Here is a 12,191-nt window from a genome sequence, read left to right on the forward strand (position 1 = left end):
TCCTAACATTCTATTTGCTTTTTTGACTGCCGCAGCACACTGAGCCGACGATTTTAAAGTATTATCCACTATGATGCCTAGATCTTTTTCCTGGGTGGTAGCTCCTAATATGGAACCTAACATCGTGTAACTACAGCAAGGGTTATTTTTCCCTATATGCAACACCTTGCACTTGTCCACATTAAATTTCATCTGCCATTTGGATGCCCAATCTTCCAGTCTTGCAAGGTCCTCCTGTAATGTATCACAGTCTGCTTGTTATTTAACTACTCTGAATAATTTTGTATCATCCGCAAATTTGATAACCTCATTCAATCATGCTTGGGACAGAAAGAGAGGGTAGCATTAAGAACAGGGTTGGGATGTTGCAGTATTGCAAGAAAACCACCATTCACTCTCTTGAGAGCAGAGGCAAAGAGAAAGGTGATAATTAAAAAACAAAGGCTGGATAGAAGGAGCACAACCTAATAACACCACAGACCAAATTGTAGCATCTTTGGAACCAGCAGGGAAGAAGTCTCCAGAACACAACCAGGTTGATGTTGGCAGATTGGTGGTGGTCAGGATGCATCCAGCAAGGTTAGAGGATCAAAGTAGACAAATATTTCACATCATTTTCAATAATATGTGGGCAACAGTCCTATTAGTTTTGGTTGCTGTTTAGATTGCTGTGAGGCTTGGTGGTGTGACACAGTGGAATGTGCATCAAATTAAGAATGCAAACTTGTATACTCATTTATCCATAATGGTAGAGATGCAAAGGGAAGACAAAAAACTGACTTGGATAAGGGACAGTATCCTACGAGTAATCAGATTTATATGGTGGGCAATGTGATGTCTTATTATCACTGTTCACCATATTAGGCAAGATGACTGAATAGCCAATTTGTCTTTATCTTCCATCATCTACTGTGTTTTTATATTTTGAGAGACTATTGGACATGAGGTGAGGAATGATAAGAAGAAGCAGATTGATTGATGTTACTGTGCGTTTAGTGGATATGTGATGAAGAATGACAGAAAGGGTTAGATATGATTAGTGAGGACATGGGGTGAAAAAGTGTAGAAGGGGGAAGTTTGATGGTTATTATTATGAGTTGAGAAGACATGAGTGTATAGAATGATAGGAGGAGGAAAATTGGTGGGTCATTACTATGAGCAAGGAAGTTGTTTACATGAGAAAATATAGCAGGGGACAGTTTAGTGACATTACAGTGATTGAGAAGTCATGGGAGTGAGGAATAGAAGTGTTGATGGTTATTACTATGAGATAAAAAAAATGGGATATGGATTGATAGGAGGGGAAGTTTAATGATATTTCTGGGAGTTGAGAAGTCATGGGAGTAAGGAATGCTAGGAGGGTCAGGTTGATGTTTATTACTATGGGTGTAAAGGATATCGGAAGAATTATGAGATAAGGGGATGATAAATATTTGTTTTTCAGATTATAATACTTTGTTGCCCCTTCTGCTGATCTCTTTGCAAATTTCCTTGAACAAGTAATACAAATTTTCATTAGATCAAAATTATTTCCTGTAGCCCAAAATTCTTTTCACATCTAGTGGTTCCAGAAACATTCAAACCATTTCTGAGGCTGCCCATCTTTATTGACCAAATTTTAAAACGCTGGTGTGCACAAATTCTGGCAGACACTTGCATGGCTGGGCTGAGCCCATGCCAAGCGCATTTTTAAAATGGCTTGGCCATGATGTATCTGCCTGTATGTGCGGACGTCCTGGCAGATCAAAACGGGATGGGCCAGGGGAGGGGTGGGGCCGGCCGGGACAGCGCCATTAGACACTGTACTGGGGAAGCGCGCGCCGGCTGAATTTTGAAAGCTCCTAGACAAGCGTGTATCTCACACTGTGCATACATGTCAAACTTCTATAAAAGAGGCAGGAATTGGTAATGGGCTGGGTGAGGTGTGATGTTTCAGGGTGTGGCCTTGAGATGTTTACATAAATAGTTATGCGCCTGAGTGCATGCCTAGATCCAGAATTGTGTAAGGGATGAGGTGTAAGTTAAAAAATAAACAGAAAGAGTCATTTCTCATGAGTTTAAAGGGTCTGCAGTAACTGGGGAGTAAGGGGGTGCAGACCATGGTATTGGAGGGTGAGCTGGTGGATGAACTGGTGAAACTGGCAATGGCGTGGATGTGCACCCCTTTTAAATTTCCAGTTTAAATGGTATAAGGGAGATTTATGTGGATAGGTTCGTGCCCAGTTAAAATTGATACCATATGCAGGCAGTGAGGTTGTTTTATAACATTCACTCATATACATGTACAAGTTATAAAACAGATGCATATCTGATGCATGATGATGAACACACCCCAAGGAGAGACCACATGTCAGTTTGAAATTTATCTTCTTATTATTGAGAAACACAGTTCCAAATCACCCAATAATTTCAATAAATGATAGAAAAGACAAGCCCTAACATTCTTCCTGACTTTTAAATAATCTAATTCAATATTAAAGTAAAATGTAAGTGAGTTATACTACAGTGATACTTGATGACTAACAGTGGTTTGTTGAGTGGTCTCTAAAATAATCTCAGTAGGTGAAAATTGATTTAAACCCTGTTTGGAAGAAAAATAATGCATTTTCAGATCAGAAAGATATGTTGGCTGACTTGTGTACAATACTCACAATGAATGTAAATTAGGTAAATTTACATACTTTGCAGACCCAGCATATACAAATCTGACTCATGCATATTCATTGTGGATATTTTGAAACCCCAACGGGCTGTAGGGTCACCATGACAGGTTTGGTAAACTCTGGTTTACAGGATCAGAGAGAGAACTGGCTGTGAAGATGGATCAAATGAACGTCAGGACGTAATCCAGCACACACAGGGTTTGGATAAGATTTATCTTTCAGAGATGCCATCATGCTTATAAATTTTCAGTGAAGTGTTTGCAATCTCTGGCAGCACTAGATTGGCAGAGATGATATTAATTGTAAATTCTAATGTTCAACTTTACGAGCGGTGATTTTTTTAGATCTGCTGTCAACCAAGTTCTTTTCTTATTTTCTAGGGCTACTGCTTCAAGCAAAAGTATTCTCTGAAAACAGGATTACATCATTTAAATTCTGATATTTATTAACCAATATGTTACAAGGCAATTACTTTGTTTTCTTGAGGCTTCCTGTGGTTTTCCCCATTAGGAATTCCTTGGTGTTCATGCTTGGTCTGATCAGGATGATATAACATTTGGGGAAGAATATACAACCCAACAAGCCAGCACTGGAGGACAAAATTGCAAATATTTCCACAGCCACTGTGTATTTTCCTGTTGTGCTTAGATAAGCAGGAATGAAAGAAAGCCAGACAGCAATAAATATAAGCATGCTGAAGGTGATGAACTTAGCCTCATTAAAGCTGTTGGGCAACTTTCTAGCTAAAAATGCTACAATGAAGCTGATAGTAGACAACAAGCCCATGTATCCCAACATGAGGCAGAATGCAATCAATGACCCTTCATTGCATTCAAGGACTATCTTTCCCATCTGGGATTTCATGTTCATTTGGTAAAATGGGGGAGCTATGACCTGCCAAGAAACACAGATGAGGACCTGGACAAGACTGCAGGCTAATACTAGGACACTGGGCAGTCGTGGTCCCACCAATATCTTTAGGTTGCTGGTTGGCTTGGTGGCCTTGAAGGCTATGACCACCATGATGGTCTTGGCCAGCAGGCAAGAGATGCAGATGGCGAATACAATGCCAAATGTCATGTGTCGCACCATGCAGGTCAGAGTTGTGGGATGGCCTATGAACACTAATGAGCACCCAAAGGACAGAATGAGGGCTAATAACAGGAGGTAGCTGAGTTCACGGTTGTTTGCTTTCACAACTGGAGTATGGCGGTTCTGAATGAAAATAACAAGGATAGCAGATGGCATCAGAGCACCAAGCACAGAGGTAACAGCCAGAACCATACCCAAGGGTTCTTGAAATGACAGAAATTCGATGGACTTCTTCTGGCATCCATCTTGTCTCTTAGTGGGCCATTGGTCATTGGGGCACTTCATGCACTCTGTGGCATCTGCAGGAAGAAGAAATGCCAGATGTGGTTTTGATGAGGAAAATCAGAATGGGAGTATCATTCACTTTTAGATATTATTTATCTTTTGCCATTTTCTATGTATATCTATCATCTTGTTGAAATACAAGATATATCTATGTACCGTGATTTTGGTATCATTGTTGTTTTCTGTATAATTTTTTATGATTGTATTGATGCTGTAGTGTTTTCAATATAACTTGCTTGTGGAGGCTTTGCTATTTTGAATCCTGCCTTCAGTAGTCATTTAGAAATTGAAAAGGAGTTCGTAAATCAATAAATTAAATTAAACTTTGGCAAATAAAAAAAGACTTATTTTCCAGCCTGGTGACATCCATTCAATAAAGTCTAAATGAACACATTATCCCTTGAACATGAGACTTTTTACCATAGCGTTTCATATAAATATGGCTTGAAATATTTCTTCCCTCACCAGTCTCATGAAAGGCAGAATACTTTCAAGGTTGTGTTATGTTCTATTCAACCATCTAAAAAAACTGTTATAGTTACCTGCTGACACCCATTGAAAATTCAACAGGTAATAATTACGATTGAACCCAGCACACTTGTCCATCCCTCCTGTCTGACTCTGAGAAGTCTCTGACTCTCAGACTGATTTTCTGTCTCTCCACATATTTGCAAGTCTGCTGACGTACCCTCTCATGTACCCTTCCAGGCCCCTTTACTCTAGTGGTCATTGTCACTGTGTTTCCTAGGGATGTGCTGTTTTGCATAGTATGTGCGTCAGATGATGGACATTGCTCCCTGGTGGCTACCTGTGTATCTATGCACACCAGTCAGCCCCCTTCCAACAGAAAGATAACCCCATGCATATGTTAGATATAGATTGTTAGCTTCCAGGTCATCATAGGTCTCTTCTTGAAGATGTCACACCATGAATTACTTAAGATCTACGAACCACTGCGGGACTTCAACTCAAGAAAACATGACAGGGGATATAAGTATGTTTTAATGCTTTCAAATTACAGAAAGATAGTGTAAACCTTATTCTTCAGGCAAGCTTTTGGTGATGAAGAGGGATTAATTTCCAGTTAGTAATTAAGGAATACCACCTTCCTTCAGTCTTCCATTTAACATCAGGGTTTTTATACATGAAGTCTTTTGATAATGTTGTCTATGCTTCTACTAAGTTGGTGCTTTAACTAAGTTTGAGTAAGGCCATTGTTTGTATGTTATACAATCTATTGACTTATTGATATCAATTGGAAGATTTCTTTGTTTTTATTATGTATGTTTCTTGTACCCGGCCAAAAATGTTGGCTTGCAAATGTAATTTTTTTTTCATATAAATAAAAAAGAAGGCAATTCTTGATTAGGAAATCTACTTTTTAAGATTTTAATATATATGCTGGGACATGTTTGTCTATAAACATTTGCTCAGAACTAACTGCATACCCTGTAATGGTTTTGTCCATTAAACTGACCTAGACAGAACCATCGTATCCTCTAATACCAACCTTCCATCCTTCTAAATATGCTCACTACTGAGTGGACTTCATAGCACTCACCGGTTTGGTTACTAAACTCTTCTTTGGAGCAGGGGATGCAGTCAAAGCAGCAGGCAGGTTGCCCTTCCAGAATGGCCTTCTGGAACCCAGGACCACAGCTCTCACTGCAGACAGAGACAGGAGCCTTAACGGAGAGAAATGTGGAGGGGAACAGAGCAAATTTGTCTATTAATAAACAAACAAGAGTCTCTCTATTTCAGGCAAGAGAGGTGCATAAGATAAGGCACACTGAGAAAAGTGAAAAAAAATTAAAACTGGAAAAGTGATCTGAGGGGAAAGAAACAGCAGAGAAAAAGACTACTAAAATGATAAACTCTACAAAGAGGGGCTTAAGACATGCAAAATGGATGTGCTGGAGGAAAGAGGGCTTATGCTAGAAACATCAAATATTTGTCAGGCTTCAATAGTACAGGATGGTGAAATGTTGCATAGAAAAAGAGCTTCAAGATTAATCTCCCTCCTTTGTGTGTGGCAACCCTCCCGCTTTCATTGGCTGAGTATTGCAATCTGATGTTTTAGGATGTTTATACTCGGGTACCATGGAATGTTTCACACGGGGGAGGGGGGTAGTAAAGAGGAACACCCTCCTTCCAGTTGGGGCACCTAACCAGGACTAAAAGGGATTAAAACCCACCCGAACATCCCTCAGGGGTAGAGGGGGAAGGCAGAGGTATAATAACAAGTAATCATAAGATAACACAAGTATTGTAGGGTAGATTTTCAAAGACGAGCGCGTGTATCTATCTGCGTGTGGTTCCTGGCACATAAATGCGGCGATTTTATAATATGCACGCACATGTGCAGGCGGGTTCTGACTCACATGTCCAAGGAGGGATTTTAGTTAAAATTGCATGAAGACTAGATCGGGCCTACACCTTTCCTATCCCCCTACCTTACCTTCCTCTCTTTTCCCCTCACCTCCTCAATCCCTAAACCCACCCTAACTAACCTCTTTTTATTTGCAAACTTACCTGCTCCTTCAAGCAGCAGTAAGTTCCGCATGCCAGACGGAGTGTGCTTCTCCGGACCGGGCCTCATGGCCTCGGTCCCAGGTGGTCTCCGCCCCACCCTGCCTCCAGCCCACCCCTTTCACAAAGCCCGACACTTCTCTGCATATTGGGAGATACACTCGTGGCTGGACTGTTGTGAAAATGCACTCTGTGCTCGCACACGGCCCGGCCACGCAAGTACCTCCCGGTATTTGCGTGCACCGGGTTATTAGAATTTGGTCTTTGTGAATAACATTTAAAATTGAATGTGTTGGAGTCAATTATTAATTAATATATCATATAAATCATGTGTTTCAAACAAGTACTTGTTTGAAACACATGATTTCACATGATTTTCAAACAAGTACTTGTTGAAACACATGAAACTCCCTAGGCATGAACATGGCCGATTCCCCCACATTTAAATGGCCAGTGGTGCAATCTGATGTTTTAGGATGTTTATACTTGGGTACCATGGAATGTTTCACACGGGGGAGGGGGGCAGAAGTACTTCTGTTTTTTCTTTTTTTAGCAAACAATAATTTTTTCTAATCAAATTCAATGCCCACATTATAATAAATTCTATAACTTTCTCCTTTTTTTCCTAGATCCTACTATTCCAAGAACATAGAGCAAAGAAATCCAGAGTTCCTGTATTCTCTGCAATTGTATTCTATGCAATTGTAACTATTGATTCTTTAGGTCTGTTTCATAAATGAAACCATAAAAATTGATTCTCTGTATCTTTCTTTCCTTTTATGTTTCCCTAGATCACGTGTGAGAATGTACTCCTCCTTCAGAAGTGTTGCGTTCAGAGGACCACAGGCCCATCCCGCAGCCCACCACCTTTATCTGATAGCTGGGCCCGGCTGTGTGGCCTCCCGACACCACATCTCCCTGCTGTTCCCGGTGGTCCCTGCACAGCGTCCTCTTCTGAGTGTGGCAGAAAACCAAGCCGCACCACTCCAGCTGGCCTCTCTTTGGTGCAGTACAACACCGCTGGAACATTGGGCTCTGGATCGCCTTTAAAGGAACCCTCCTCTCCTGCCTCCCTAGGCATGAACATGGCCGATTCCCCCACATTTAAATGGCCAGTGGTGGGAATGGGCAGGAGGCACACTCTGATGGCATCACAGGCTGGTCCATATATAAGTTTGCTTCAGACGCTCCTTCTGTGCTTGGCAATAGGTTGACTCCTCCTGGAGAAGTTCTTTGCCAGTGTTCCTGAATCCTGTTCCTGTCTCTGCTGTTGTTTCTGTCCCTGTGACTCCATCCATGTTCCTGCAGTCTGGGTTGTGTCTTGAACTCCTCTTCTGTTGACATTCTTCCTCCTGTCTGTCTTCTGCATCTCCTCCTGTTCCTGTGGCCCCCTCACCTTCCTCCTCTTCATCTTCTCCCTCAGTTTGGTCTTCTGGCTTTGACTTTGGACTGGACCGCAACACTACTTGACCTCCACCTGCCACTGACCACAGCCTGTACCTCATCTTCGATTGAACTCTGCCTGCCCCCGACCTATGCCTTGTCCAGACTCCGCTGCCTATCACCAGACCTGAATGTGGCTTGATCCGACTACAAGGCCTGCTATGCTGGCCTGCCTCATCTACCAAGCTTTGCCTCTTCATCTCCACAGATGCCCATGCCTAAGTCCAGCCTGCCTCAGCTACCAAGGGCTCAACCTAAGGGAAATGAGGGCTGGCATTGGTGAAGCTCCAGTTGGGCTTCTGCTCCGACCAGGTCCACCTACCACGGTGGGGACCTGCAAGTCTCCTCTCTGCAGGTTGTGCCAACCCCGCCTCAGTCTAAGTGTCCCCTTCCACAACAAGAAGCCTTCCTGGGTAAATATGTTTTGTTTGTTTTCTCTTTAGGTATTTTCTTTTTCTGTTCATTCTGATGTGTTCTCTCTTGTCTCTAATAAACAGGCCTGTCTTTCTTTTAGGCTGGTATGTACACACGTAACTTTATTTTTCCTTTTTCATCTGCCCTCTCAGCCAATCAGTGTTTTCTTCTGGGTTAAGCTCACCCCTTTCCTCTCCCTAGCCCCAGTCCTTTGTTGACATCCATCTTATCCCTGGCCATGCTCTGCCCCTTTTGCTCCCTTTTTGATTACATCACTTTCAAATTCACCCTATGTCTGGCCTTTGTGGATGACACAGATTGGAACCAATTATATATTTTTCAAGTTGGCAGAGAGTGCTTGTAGATAGTAAATAATGTGCCTTCAAGATGGCAGCTGTTGAGGAGGGGACAGAAATGACATCATGACTGTGCATGCACAGTATAAACAAAACAAAGCGCATTTCAATCATAATGCTGTGAACCATGCTGCAGGCAGCCATCTTGGAATGACATCACAGCCATGACATCATCCCTGCACATGCTCAGACTTGTTTGTTTACTAGGTGAGAGTACAGAGGGCAGACATGTTGGAAGGAATGAGCATGCTCAGTAAGCAGCCGTGGGATTTGGAAGGATAGTCTATATCAATAATCAATTTCCTTCTGTTTTCTGTCATTAAAATAATAAAAAAGAAAATCCTTTTGTTTTCTTTTTGCCACAAGCCATACTTTTTTATGCCAGTGTTTTCTTTTTGTTTTTACTAATTTCCACTCCTTCCTTTGAACTCAGACTGCTTGAGAAAAGAGAAGAGACCATTTTCTTAAAAATAAAACATCTCATCTAAGGTTATAATTTCATCTCAGCAGGGAATTTCTGTAGCTGAGAGAAAAGTGACTACTCCCACCCACCCCTCACCCTGCCTCCCCCTGTACTACCTGCAGTTAGCACAGAACAGAGAGAAAGGAAAATGCATTTCATCACTCTCCCTTATTTATTTTTAAAATGTTTAAAATCTATAATTCTATAAATAAGTAGAATCAAGACCATATTATTATTTTGTGAGAAGCAAGCAAGAAAAGAGCCTGTTTTATTTGTAAAAAGCAAAGAGGCTGTTTTTATCAGTAAGTTCTAAATTAATTTAGTTTTTTTTCTTAGACATTCCAGAATCCCCTCCTCCTTGCAACCTTTCTCGGTCTTCCACTAGAGCACCATTGCTTTTATTCAGGGTCAGAGTATTGTTTTGATGGCTGGAGCACAGCACACTGTGCACAAGGATAGAGAGAAAATATATTTTTTAAAAGCAGCACTGATTTTCAAAGTTAGTGAAACATTTTATTAGCTGTCAAAAAAGGAAAAGAAAATCAGAGACCATATACAGGGACCTCCACAGGCAGCCATCATGGAATGTATGAGGAATCTTAGGAAAACAAGATGCATCCTGGGTAATTACCAGGAAGCCCACCATAAGACCCCCCTGCTTTTTGCCATCCAGAGGCCAGAAGTAGTACTGCACCCCCAACCACACACCACCACTCCTTCCTTTTTATTTATTAAGAACATAAGAAATTGCCATGCTGGGTCAGACCAAGTGTCCATCAAGCCCAGCATCCTGTTTCCAACAGAGGACAAACCAGGCCACAAGAACCTGGCAATTACCCAAACAGCTAAAAGATCCCATGCTACTGATGCAATTAATAGCAGTGGCTATTCCCTAAGTAAACTTGATTAATAACAGTTAATGGACTTCTCTTCCAAGAACTTATCCAAACCTTTTTTGAACCCAGCTACACTAACTGCACTAACCACGTCCTCTGGCAACAAATTCCAGAGATTTATTGTGCGTTGAGTGAAAAATAATTTTCTCCGATTAGTCTTAAATGTGCTACTTGCTAACTTCATGGAATGCCCCCTAGTCCTTCTATTATTCGAAAGTGTAAATAACCGAGTCACATCTACTCGTTCAAGACCTCTCATGATCTTAAAGACCTCTATCATATCCCCCCTCAGCCGTCTCTTCTCCAAGCTGAACAGCTCTAACCTCTTCAGCCTTTCCTCATAGGGGAGCTGTTCCATCCCCTTTATCATTTTGGTTGCCTTTCTCTGTACCTTCTCTATCACAACTATATCTTTTTTTGAGATGCGGCGACCAGAATTGTACGCAGTATTCCAGGTGCGGTCTCACCATGGAGCGATACAGAGGCATTATGACATTTTCTGTTCTATTAACCATTCCCTTCCTAATAATTCCTAACATTCTGTTTGCTTTTTTGACTGCTGCAGCACACTGAGCCGATGATTTCAATGTATTATCTACTATGACGCCTAGATCTCTTTCTTGGGTGGTAGCTCCTAATATGTTTTATTTTTGTTTTAAATATGAACATAGGCAAACTTGTGAAAATAAGGGGGGAGGGGGATATGTGATATTACAGCACATTTTAGCCTATGTTTTAAAAAGTAGAGATATACAAGAAGTTGTTAAACATCTTTATTATAATCCTGGGGCTGTAGGAATTTGGGGGTTGTGACAGGACTTTATCAGGCCATTAGGAAATGTTGTAAAGGTGTGAATAGAAAGCAAGTCAAGAATGGCTCAGGGAACAAGACATTTACACTTTACACAAACCAGGCAGAGTGCATTTTAAATGAAACAAAACAATCATCTTAGACATAGACAATCAATGGCAGGTGGATTTAGTGGATATATAATCTTTAGGCATTCACAATGATGGCTCCAAATATATATTACTGGTCATAGAATTCCTGTTGAATAACACAAGGGCTATGAGTCTAAAATAAAAGACCGGACGTGAGGTGACAAATTAATTTAAAATGATATTTAGCCTTAGACGATTACCGCAAAACATACAGACTGACAGGGGCAAAGAGTTTTAAACAGCTTGCTGAAAGATGTGTTAAAAAGCGAAAGGGTGTATCATTTTGTGACCAACAGCAATGTTAATGCCTCTGTGATGGAGAGGTTTAGCAGAAATTTAAAGACTAAAATATGGAAATACTTTAGCACACAATACTTTTTGCTATAGGGATGTACTGGAGACATTTGTGAGCGACTATAACCATAGTTACCACAGACGTATGCGGGGCTGCCCAGTTGATGTGATGCCTTTGAACTCTCTACAGACCTGGAAAACCTTCATTGGAGCCAAACTGAAGTTTGAATCCAAAAAGAATCATTTGGACGTAAGACTGTCCAAAATGTAAGGAAATTTTGAAAATGGGTATGAGCAAAAATGAGCTGATGAGATATTTATAATAATGGATGTTTTGAACAGGGGTCAGCGCATGGTGTACAAGATTCAATATTATGACAGAGAAACCATACAAGGGTCCTTTTACCCAGAAAAAGTATTTAAAGTCAATCACAATCAAGAAAGGGTGTACTGTATCAATAAGATTTTGGAAGTAAAAGGAAGGAGTATGAACTAGTGGTGCTTAGTTGGGGTGTGCATTCGTTTTTGATGTATTGGCAATCCGCAACGTATATGTCCCTATTTGTTGTATTCATGGGGAAGTGAAACGTATTGCGACTCCCCACGAATATAACGTATCATCTGTTTCATCCGTTTGGCAGCGTGCACTTTTTTTCGCCGCCATTTGCAATCGGAGGACGCCATTTGGGTGTATCCAGAGCCAAAAACCAGCCCTTTCCTTTGAGTCATCAGTGACCTCACAGCCCTGTCAGAGTGGGTCAGACAGGTTGGCACGGATACCGGAATGCAGCGTATCAGTGATAACATTTTGTGA

The 12,191-nt window shown here is 41.2% G+C and overlaps 1 pseudogene; it reads right to left on the minus strand.

The window, feature by feature from the left end:
* Positions 1–3,131: 3,131 nt before the first annotated feature.
* The window catches only part of LOC115081121, a 126,117-nt pseudogene continuing 117,057 nt past the window's right edge, over positions 3,132–12,191 (minus strand).

This window comes from Rhinatrema bivittatum, chromosome 19, assembly GCF_901001135.1.
Source record: "Rhinatrema bivittatum chromosome 19, aRhiBiv1.1, whole genome shotgun sequence".
In the NCBI taxonomy this organism is placed as follows: Eukaryota; Metazoa; Chordata; class Amphibia; order Gymnophiona; family Rhinatrematidae; genus Rhinatrema; species Rhinatrema bivittatum.